This window comes from Tupaia chinensis, unplaced genomic scaffold (assembly GCF_000334495.1).
Source record: "Tupaia chinensis unplaced genomic scaffold, TupChi_1.0 Scaffold148822_2, whole genome shotgun sequence".
NCBI classification, from domain to species: domain Eukaryota; kingdom Metazoa; phylum Chordata; class Mammalia; order Scandentia; family Tupaiidae; genus Tupaia; species Tupaia belangeri.
The window spans coordinates 2,338,049-2,349,838 of NW_006208670.1; the positions used below are offsets into that span (position 1 = coordinate 2,338,049).

At 41.1% G+C, this 11,790-nt stretch overlaps 1 non-coding gene across 1 annotated transcript; it reads right to left on the reverse strand.

Annotated features, from left to right (window-relative positions):
* Positions 1 to 2,699: 2,699 nt before the first annotated feature.
* Positions 2,700 to 2,839, reverse strand: LOC114006554 (small nucleolar RNA SNORA7). Its single transcript, XR_003548268.1, has one exon. It is a non-coding gene; the product is annotated as a small nucleolar RNA SNORA7 (small nucleolar RNA).
* Between the last annotated feature and the right edge of the window lie 8,951 nt (positions 2,840 to 11,790).

Consider the following 11,790-nt stretch of genomic DNA (forward strand, 5'->3'; position numbering starts at 1 on the left):
TCCCCCTTGCTTAGCAAACTTTAGACAGAAAGTTGAGCTTCAGATTGTGCCTTCAAGTACTATTTGTTGAAAAATTTAAAAAGATTTTCTTAGCTTAACTTCTGTTTTAAATCATGTCAAAGTATTTCTTTGATTATAATTTCAGCTGTTTAATTGTTGTTGTTTGGAAGAGTCTTGATCTCCGTGATTAAAAACACTAAAAGAAAACTATTGACCCAGTGAACGAAGCAGAGGTTTTTCTCTCTAAAGGAAAATTTTTCATTGGTATAAGTAAAATTCATGTTAAAATAGGAATTAGTTTCCAAACATTAAAACAATATAAAGCAAGAACTAAAAGTTACATATGTGATGATAAGTCAAATCAACCCCAAGGCATCGCATCACCCGTGAAGGTAGGAGTCAGTGGCTAAATCCTCCAGCCTTCTCATCTATAACCACGCTCTCGGGGAAATTTGGAGCCTCATTTTAAAAGGTCCCTAGTCCCTAGGAACCTTCTGCAGGATTTAGCCATAGTTGTTCCACTATGCAAGCAAAGACAGTCTCTTCCTTCTGTTTTGTTTTTGTTTTTTTTTTTTTTTTGAGAGGTTTTTGCTATAGGGCATGTGCGCTCCCCAGAAAGACAGAGAGAGACAGAGAGATAGAAAGCGAGAATTCACCCCCCAGGGGGATGGCCATGCCACAATCCCTTCTCCTCCATTCTCCTCTCAGAATCTCGGGCATGCATGCACATGCGCCTAGTGTGAGTTTAAGCCATCAGATCTGGGACTTGAAATATGGTTGACTACATGGGAGTCCAGAGACATAGCCATTAAGCCAATTGCTGGTCCTAAGCCTCTTCCTTCTTAACGCCTGCTTTGGTAATATTTTGTGGCTACTTTCATTAAAGAATGTTCCTTTAATTTTGCTGGGACATGGGTATGTTTTTAACAAATTTTCTTTTGTTCTGACCTCATTCAAGACAAGATTCATGGCCATAATTCTTTTAATAAAATTATTACCTCACCCATTATTTTTCTCTTCCTTCTGTCTGAATAACTCCACTTCTCCACATGTTTCCTTTTATTCAGCTGACAAGGCTTAGGCTTTACTTAGTCAATCATTGTCACAGTAATGCTGTATAATGAACCAACCTAAAACTCAGTGGCATCCAACAATAATTATTTATTCTTACAGTTATGAGTCTACAGTTTGACAGACGGGTTTGCTGATACAGGGTGGGCTAAGCTGAACTCTGCTTAAAATTTGAATGTTTGTCTGAGCTCATCTCTTCACTGTGAATTGGACTCATGCCTACTCTGCTGTTATTTATTCTGGGGCTTTCACCAAAGGGGAAGTATCTATTCAAGACACTGGGCCTCAAATCGGCTAACATTCCTTTAGCCAAATCACAAGACCAAGACCCAAACCAAGGTCTAAGATCTTTTTAGGGATCTTCAAAGTTGAAACTATGTCCATAATAATAATGAGATGGGGGCCAGCAGGTGGCCTAGTGGTTAAGGGTGCTGGACTCTCACATGACCGACTGCGGTTCGAGTCCTAGACCTGGTGACTTGCTTTCTCACTCTCTCTCTCTTTCACTCTGTCCCTCATTGGTCAAATTAAAATAAAATAATATAAATAAAGTTAAATAAAATAATTATTAAAAAATAATAATAATGAGATGTTATTTGACTTATTTAGTTTTATTCTCTCATGAATAAACAATGCAGTTTTCCAAAGACTGAAATGTATTACCTGACAGTGGAAGGAATTCAGGGGCAGATATGAGAGGCTACCTGTCTGAGGAGGCAGAGATTACAGAGGTTTGTTAAACGTAAAACTATACCACTAGTTTAATAAATTATTTTCAAATATATAATGATTTGCACCAAAATATGCCATTTCTGTTAACTGGCAATGGTCTTACAATTATTATTTTAAAATACATCTATATAAGTACATTTATTAAACTTCTCAATCTTAATGTCAAATATGGTAAGCATAATTAAATACAACCTGCATAAAGAAAAGCACTTTGAGGTCTTCAATAATTAATTGTTCTCTTTTTAAGAAATTTGTGGTAAGAATAGATAACATAAAATTTACCATTTTAAGGACCAGCAGATGGCGTAATGGCTATGTCACTGGACTTCTATGTAGCCGACTGGTTTGAGTCCCGGACCAGGTGGCTTAAACTCACGCTGGGCAGCGTGTGTGTGTGCATACCCATGATCCCGAGAGAAAAATGGAGGAGAAGGGATTGCAGCGTGGCCATCCGCCCTGGGGGGTGATTTCTCGCTTTCTGTTGCTCTGTCTCTCTCTGTCTTTCTGGCAAGTGCATGCAGCCTATAGCAAAAATCTCTCAAAAAACAAAACAAAACAAAACAAAACATTTTAGACATTGTAAAGTGTATAAATTCAGTAGTGTCAAATACATTGTTATAAACCAGATCTTTAGAACGTTTTGATCTTCTAAATCTGAAACTCTACCCATTAAACTACCCCCCCTCCCTTCCCTGGGTAAACAGCATTCTGTTTTTATTTCTATAAATTTGACTACTTTGGATACATCATATAAGTAGAATCATATAGTAATTTTCCTTTTGTGGCTGGATTATCTCACTGACCATATGGTCCTTCAGGTTCATTCGGACTATAACATGTGACAGGATTTCCTTCCTTTCAATCTGTTAAGTTTGTTTGTTTGTTTGTTTGTTTAACACCGTTGCACAGCATCTTCCAATCATCGGCTACTGTCCAAGCTGGGAATGGAAGGGATATACCTGCCAGGTTTGCTTTTCCTTCCATTTCCAAAGCTGACAGAATACTAGCCGCTCCTCAGAGGCGATCCCAGGAGGTTCCTTCCTTTTTAAACCTGAAAAATTCATTTTTTAATCCATTCTTCACCTGTCAATGGACATTTGAGTTGCTTCCACCCCTCAGCTGTTATGAATAGCGCTGCTGTGAACGTGGGTGTGCAAATATCTCAAGACTTGATTTCAATTCGTTTGGATCTACACCCCCAAATGGGATTGTTCATCAGATAGTACTTCTATTTTTAATTTTTAATTTTTAAACTTGTTACTTCGGGACTAAGGTAGAGTTGTTAGAAAGAATACAGAGTGTGGGACCAGGAGGTGGCGGGGTGGTTGGGGTGCTAGACTCCCACATGGCCGACCGTGGTTCTAGTCCCAGACCTGGCGGCTGCTCTCTCACTTCCCCCCTTTGCTCTCTCTTTCTCTCTCTGTCTCTCTCTGGTGAATGCACATGCTCTATAGCAAATGAAAGGGTAGTGATAACAATGAATAAAATTGAATAATTCTTTTAATAATAATAATAATAATAATAGAAGATCTATGTCCCACTTACCCAGACCTCTCCAAGGGGAACGTCTTGAAAACTATAGTGCAGTATCACAAAGAAGACATTGGCCCTGATGCAATAGAGAGACAGAACACTTTTATCATCACAGGGCACCTTCATGGGTCCCGTTTATAGCTGGACCCACTTCCTTCCCATCCTCTTCTTGACCTCTGTTTTGACAGTTCTTTTCTCTCTGTAGTTGAAAAATGGTGTGTCACTTCCTTCTGGGCTCTGTGGTTTCTGATGAAAAATCTGCTGTTTTTCACATTGCTTTTCCCTTCTATTTAAGGTGACATTCCTCTCTTGCTGTTTTCGAGATTATTTCTTAGTTTTTAGTTCGCAGAAGGTTGACTGTTGTGTCTACCATAATATGTAAGCATAATGCGTGGATTTCTTTGCGTTCATCATGTTTCAGGTTTGTCAGCTCATTAAACGTGTGATTTTATGTCTTTTGTTAAATGTGGGAAGTTTTCAACCCTATTTTTTTATGTAAACAAGCGTAGGACCAACAGGTATCCTAGTGGTTAAGGCACTGGACTCACATGGCCGACCGCAGTTTGAGTCCAGCGGCTTGAAAATCACACCATGCATGTGTGCATACGTGCCAAATCCCAAGAGGAGACTGGAGGAAAAGGGATTGCAGATGGTCATCGCCACTGGGGGGAGAGGGGCAGACTTAACTTCTTACTTGCTCTCTCTCTCTATGGTGTATACTTGTCCTCTGGCAAAAAAAAAAATATTTTTAGACTTAAAAAATAGGTGATATAATTCAGGGTATTATATCTCGAGACTTTGGACCTTATTGAAATCTGTTCAAGCTGGCTTTTTCCGACATGGCTTTGGCAGGGGAAGTGGGTTCCATGCTGGAACAGCAAGCTACAGTGGTGTCTTCGTGGCTGGGAGAGACAAGACAGAATACCTTGCTGCCTTCCCCCTGGCCCCGCTGACACCATCAGGGGGTGGCTTGGTCACCACCAGGAAGTGGTAAAAGTCTTGACTGTCCACTAGGCCCCTTCTGACACCACCCCTGGGGGTGCTGGGACAGCTTGCTGGTCTCAAGGGAGGAAAGCTAGGCTCCAACTCGTCATGCTGGCCTGGGTGGGGCTAGGGCCACAATTTCCCTGCGGAGTTTGGCTGAGTAGGGTAGATACGTCTAAAAGCTTTCTGTTTTCCCGAGCTGCCTCCTCACCTATTTTTCTTTAGGCTATAGACGGCAGGATTTTGAGAACTTTTTTCTGTATCCATTTGTATTTCTGGACTTCTGGCTTCTTCACCTCCAAGTCTGGGAAGTATGTAGCAAAAAGAGAACCCAAGAACTTAGCCCTCTGTAGCTCCTCGTCCCTACTCTCAGCCTTCTTCCTGTAACTTTCAGAGGCACTGGTGCTTGTGTTACAGGAGGAATGAGGAAAAACACATCTTCGCCATTTTCGCAGTAGAAGTCTGTCATTTTTTGGAATATAAAGAAATCTCAAAAAGTTCAGAACTGCTAGTTGTAGTCAAGGGTTGTTAGGTTTTGAAAACGTAAAACAAGACAAAATAAAGTATTTTTAAAAGTGGTATCAATAAAGTTGCTTTCTATTCATTTTACCACATAAAGACAGTAGAGAACAAACAGCCCTTTCATAATTTATCACCATTTTTTTCATAAAAGGTATGTCCTACCACCACAGGAAGAAACTAGAAATCTTAGAAACTGTAATTCTTGGGAACAGTAAATGGTATAATGGTTACAGTTCTGGACTCCCATGTATTCAACCGTGGTTCAAGCCCTGGACCTGGCAACTTAAAACTCACACTGGGCAGGTGTGCCTGCATGCTCAAAATCTTGAAAGAATGGAGGAAAAGGGATTGCAGTGAGGCCATCCCCCTGGGGGTCATTTCTTGCTTTCTGTCTCTCTGCCTCTCCAGGGAGCCCACATGCCCTATAGCCAAAATATCTCTCTCAAAAAAAAATTGTGGGACCAGCAGCTGGCGTAATGGCTATGTCACTGGACTCCCATGTAGTTGACCGCGGTTCGAGTCCTGGACCCGGTGGCTTAAACTCACGCCAGGCGTGTGTGTGTGCGTGCCCAAGATCCTGAGAAATCAGAGAGAGAAAGGCAATGAGGGAGGGAGGGAAGGAGAGAGAGAGAGAGAAAGAGAGAGGTGTTTCTTTACAGGGTCTCGCCATGCCACGACCCTCCCACGCAGCTTCCCTGTGAGCTGGCTTGCAGGTGCACCACCACGCACAGTCTGCTTGGGTTCGGGAGGAGAACCCAAGCCTCCCACAGGGCTCCAGCTTCAGCACTGCTCAGCAGGTCCTGCCGCTCGCCTCTCTGTAACTGGGCCTCAGTGCACAAACCAGACACGTCATGCAAACCTTTGCTTCTGACGTCCGTTTTATTTTTCTCACTTTTCTTTGGGTCCCATGTGAGCTCGCGCTTCACATAGGCACTGAAGAGACGAACATCTGAGAGCTCCCGCTCTGGGTTATCTTTCTAGCACTGCTGATTTGACATGACCACTGCCAAGTCCAGTGTTTAGACAGACCAGTATAAAATTCTGTTAATGAAATACTCTCCAGGTTCATCCTGTGGGCATACAGAGATAGGCATCTTTGCACACACGATCTGCAAAACCAGGCTGCTTGTTCTGTGCAGGACACCAGGCCACACACGCCAATCTGAAATGGCAGTCCAAGGTGGCGTTCTGGTAGGGTCTGTGAGGAGAACTTCCAGGGCAGAAGTTGCTGCTGTTTTTAAATACAACTTTATTACTTCTTTCTTTCTCATGGTTTTCATCATTTTTTATTTTATTTTTTTTTTACCCAGAGGCTATTCTGATAGGTTTAATTTTAGCAAATAAGAAATAAATAATAAATAAATAAACTCAAATAAATATTGGGCCCGATCCAGACAGAATCAGGCTGTGCAGCTGCTTTCCCTTAGACACACTGACAGCAGTACCCGGTCTCTGCAGGGTGCATGGACTGAGGCCTTGGAGAGAGGGGCCAAGGGTCCTGCTTCTCCTTCGTACTCCAGAGGGCAGGAGGACATTTCTAAAGGATGTGACACCCAGCCCCTCCATCTGCAGAAATAGCCTTTCTGACACCATGGAGGTTCTCTGCCTACGAAGGAGTCATTTAAATCCCTGTGGTCTGGGTTTACTTCAATAGAAGTCTCTCTAGACAGAATCATTTCCCGAAGGGCCATCAAGCCAAGTGCCAATTTAATCCCAAATCCTCAAAGGAAAAGCTTACAGTTGTCTGTGGCGTGTCCTCAGGATGGAAATAAAGACAGCTCTCGCTTTCTGCGGGGCCAGGAAGCATTGATTGCAGGAGAGAGCAAATGCTCTCACAGTCTAATCAATCTCACAGAGCAGATGGAGACAGCAATTAGTGCAAAAACAATTTTGCCAAGAATATTAACACTTCTAGAGTTTATCAAGAAGGGGTGAAGTTTCTACTCAATAATCTCCTACATTTATAGAATATTTGCTGGTGAGCAACAGGACGCAGTAGCTCTGGTCTTACGCTCTTGCAGAGGCCAAGGTAATTAGAAATGAAAAAAGTGGGTTCGTTACGCGCATCAAGCAAAGTGTAGACTTGAGAACAAGAGGGACTTCTGGTTAATACAGTCTCCAACTCTTCTGAAAAATAGTGAAATCTCATTTTCTTTGAGGTAAGTTATTCGTACAATTGCTTTAATGCTTTCCTTTCGAAACATGACTTCGTGACTTAATGATCTAGGGCAGAGGTTCTCAAACATTTTCTGTAAAGGACCCAGAGTAACTATTTAGACTTGGTGGGCCTTAACATCTCTTTCACAACTAATTTAACTATTGTTGTAGGAAAAGAGCAGCCACACTGAACAGGTACATCAACGGGCACGGTCATGTTCTAGTAAAACTTAATTTACGAAACAGGTGGCAGGCCAGATTTCGCCCAAGGACTGCAGCTTGCCCATCCCTGATCTAGGGCATTAATATTCTCATGCCATCTCCTCTAACTCTATATGTAAAATCATGTTGTCTTCCCCAAATTGGGGCATTATTGGAAACGCCAAACTTACAAGTAGGCAGTGTTTCTAAAATCATTAAAGAAGTGAGTTTGCCATGTAGTTCCCAGATTTTTCTTTTTCTTTTTTTTTTTTTACCCCTAATATGGATATATGCCAAAGGTGTGGCTTCCATTCGAGTGATCTCATTATAAGCCAACATCTCCCCATCTTCTCCCCATCTCTCTTCCCGTATCCCTCTTCCCCTTCCTTGCTCCCTCCTCCCCTTTTCTTAGTTTTATTTTTTTGCTCTCCTTCTGCTCCATTTTTCTTATTCCTTCATCTTGGTCAAATAGCGTCTTGTGGGCTAGCCTTGCGACCTCTTCAGGGGCTGAGTGTCAGAACTCCACCTCTTGTGACGCGTACGGAAGAGCAGTGAGGGGCAAGGTTGCAGAACCTAGGGCTGCAGGTGGAGAGGTACAAGTGTATCCACGGGTGCCCGTTCCATAACCTCGCTGTGCCTTCGTTTATCATCAATAATAAGGTGATGAGAATGTATCTCCCTGACATGGTTGCTATACAGATTCAGTGGATTTGTGTTGCAAAGGGCTTGGAACAGTGTTAGCGTATAGCTTTAGGAAATAAGCCAGGGTATCTGCTCTCACCACTCCTATTTAGCATTGTACTTGACATTCAAAAACATAAAATGAAAGAAAGAAGGCATTTATTAGGTTTGGAAAGAAAAAAAAAAGTCTTTATTTATAGATGGCATGATTGCCCGTGTAAACTATCTGATGAAATCCACAAAAAAATCTACTAGGAGAGCCAGTAGGTGGCATGGTGGTTAAGGCACTGGACTTCCATAAGGCTGACTGAGGTTCTATCTCTGGATCTGGCACCTTGAAAATAATTCTGGGTACATGTGCATATGTGCCCAAAATCCCAGGAGGAAAATGGAGAAGAAGGGATCGTGGTGTGGCCCTGTCCCCTAGGATGTGATTTATCACTTTCCCTCATTGTCTCTGTCTCTCTGGAGAACACAGATGCTCTGTGGTAGAATCCTTTAAAAAAAGGGGGGGGGGAGGAGGGGACTACTAACACTATTAAATGAGTTGAAACTAGGTTGCAGGATAAAAGATTAATATACAAAATTTTGTGTTTTTATATACGAGGAACAAATTATTAGAAATCAAGATTTTTAAAATACTATTTGCGGTGGAATAAAAAATATGAAATAGGCCCAGCTGCTGTGATGCAGTAGTGGCATGGGTGTCCTGTAAGACTGAAGTCATGTCATGGCTGCAGGTTTGGATCCTCAGGACAGCTGGAAACACACCCAGTGTGCATATGGGCACTGGGATCCTGAGAGCTGGAGGGCCAGGAAAAGGCACTTGCAGCATGATGGGACTCTGCAAAGGGTACTGCCTTCTCTCTCTCTCTCTCTCTTTCTCTCTCTCTCTTTCTTTTGGGTACCTACACATACTTTCATAAAAAAAAGAAAAAGAAAGTAAGACTTAAGAACTAATTTGACAAATATGTGCTAGAACTGTACATTGAAAACTGTAAAGCATAGTTGAGAGAATTAAAGATCTAAATAAACAAAGGGACATATTGTGTTTATGAATCCAGAAACTCAGTATTGTTAACATGCTAATTCTCCCCAAAATGATCTAAAGCATTAAAGCAATCCTATTCAAAATCCAGTAGTTTTTTTTAAAATGGAAATTGATAGTTGAATCTAAAATTCATAAGGAAATGAAAATACCAAGAATCACCAAAACAACTACAAAGAAGAATGATACATTTAGAAGACGTAGACAACTCAACTTCAATGCTCTTTATAAAACTATAGTAAAGTCAATGTGCTCTTGGTAGACAGGCAGATAAAGATCAACAAAACAGAATCCAAAAGAGACAAACACAAATATGGCCAACTGATTTTGACCAAACTGCAAAGGCAACTCAGTGAAGAAAGAGTACTCTTTTAAACAAAAGCTATTGGAACAATTGACAATATATACAAAAGAAGAAAAGGAGAAGAGAAAGCAGGAGAAAGAGCAGGAGAGAAAGGAATGAATAAAGAAGAAAGTATAATAATTTTGATTCAGTTCTTGTACCATATACAAAAATTAACTCAAAATGGATGATCATTGACCTAAATGCAAATCCTAAAACTATAAAATTTGTAAAAGCAAAGTGGAAATCTTTGTGTCCTGGGGTCAGGCAAGTAGATACAAGACCTTTTTAGAAAGCAATATGGGGACCAGCAGGTGGCATAATGATTAAGGCGCTGGGCTCCCACATGGTTAACCACAGTTCCTAGTCCTGGAGCTGGTGGCTTGAAAATCATGCCAGGTATGAGTGCATGCATGCTCAAAAATCCCAGGAAGAGAATGGAGGAGAATGGATTGTGGCTTGGCCATCACCCGTGCCCATCCCCAGCTGGTGATTTCTCACTTTCCCTCTCACTGTCTCTTTGCCTCTCTCCTAGGAGTGCATGTACCCTGTGGAAAAAAAAAAAAAAAAAAAACCATGAAAATAAGTGGAAAAGAAAGAACGATTGGTCTAATGGGACTTTGCCACAATCAAGAACATTTATTCTTCAAAAAACAATGTTAAAAAATAGAAATATAAGCCAAAGATTGATGGGAAATATTTTCAAATCACTTAGCTGATTAAGACTTTAAACCATAATATATAAAAGACCCTCAGAACTCAATGGTATAAAAAAAAGAGCAACCCAGTAAAAAGTAGGCAAAAGAACAGATTCTTCACAAAAGAATATATATGAGCAAGAAAATTATTCGACAAAGGAAATACAATTCATTCAGGAACTATAGATTTAAATCATGATGAGATCCTACACACTTATGAGAATGTTTAAAATTAATAAGACTGACCATATTAAGTGTTGGCAAGGAAGTAGATTAGGGAAAACTCTGACATACTACTGGTGACAAGGAACATCAGCACAACAGCTTTGGAAAAGCATTCACTGGTTTCTTAAGAAGTTGAATGCACACCTACGATGGGTAAAGTGATTTTACTTCCGAGAATTTATTCCCGAGAAATGACAGCATATTTTCATACAAAGTCTTCTATATGAATGTTTTTATAGTGCATTTATTTGCAATGGCCAGAAACAGGAAACAAGTCGATACACATCAACCACTTAGTGGGTAGCATACTGCACTATATCCATAAAAGGAAACATTCCCTCAACAGTAAGAAGAATGGATATTATAAGTGGATGCTGAGTGAAAGAAAACAAAATACGTACATTCTGATCCTATTTGTATAAAATTCTAGAATATGAAGTCTAATCTAGTGCCAAAGCAGGTCAGTGGTTTGATGGTGATTATCGATGAGATTGAGAGAGGCGTGAGGGAGGGATTGTTTGGGAAGGACACAAGGAAACTACTGAGGTGATGCATATTTGCATTAAGTTCCTCGTCACGCGTGTGTGTTTGTATACACATCCATTGTATGTTTTTAATGTATATATGTCAAAACGTACCAGAATGTACCCTTTAACTCATAGTTTATCTAAGTTCTACTTGAATCACTTTGGTAACCAACTCTCATCAATTGTAAAAGACCTCATGGTATGCATTTTTGGGTCAAACTTCCTTTCGTGATTTTTTTTAATAAAAATTTTGCATTAATTTTGTTTTACTTTTTTAGCCCATTTTATTTGGTATATGAGGGGTCTTCAAAAAGTTCATTGAAAAAATCTGTATTATGAAATACTCATGCATAGATTTCAATGTTTTAAATACCAAACTGAACTATTTTAATTCTCTTTTTTCCATGAACTTTTTGAAGTATCCTTATATAGGAAACTTAGCCAGTTCATTTTGTAATATGTTTAATATTTTATATTTCAATGGGGCCCTAAAAATGTAGTATTTTAAAGGCTCAGGGACCCGTAGTTAGCGTAATGGCTATGCTGCTGGACTCCCACGTAGTCGAACGCGGTTCAAGTCCTGGACCCGGTGGCTTAAACTCACACCGGGAGCATGTGCGTGTGTGCCCAAGATCCCAAGAGGAGAATAGAGGAGAAGGGATTGTGGGTGGCCATCCCCCCAGGGGGTGATTTCTCACTTTCTATCTCTCTGTCTCTCTCTGTCTGTCTGGCAAGTGCACGCACCGTATAGCAAAAACCTTTCAAAAACAACAACAAAAAGAAACATCCACGGCGCTTGCTCTTCCTCTCCTCCTCCCTACGCAGACACAGCACTCCTCTCTGGAGGATGTAGCAGGAGGCCCCCACCGGACACCAAGTGCTGGCGTCTTGGTCTGGTACTTCCCAGCCTCCAGAACTACGAGAAAACAAATTCACGGTCTCCGTAAATGCCCTGACACTCCGCGACAGCAGCACAGGCTGAGACACTCGGGCAGTTTCTGAAAGTGCGGGAGCTGGGACCAGCCTGGCCCGCCTGTCCAGTTGTGGCTTAGAGGGCCTCACAAGGGT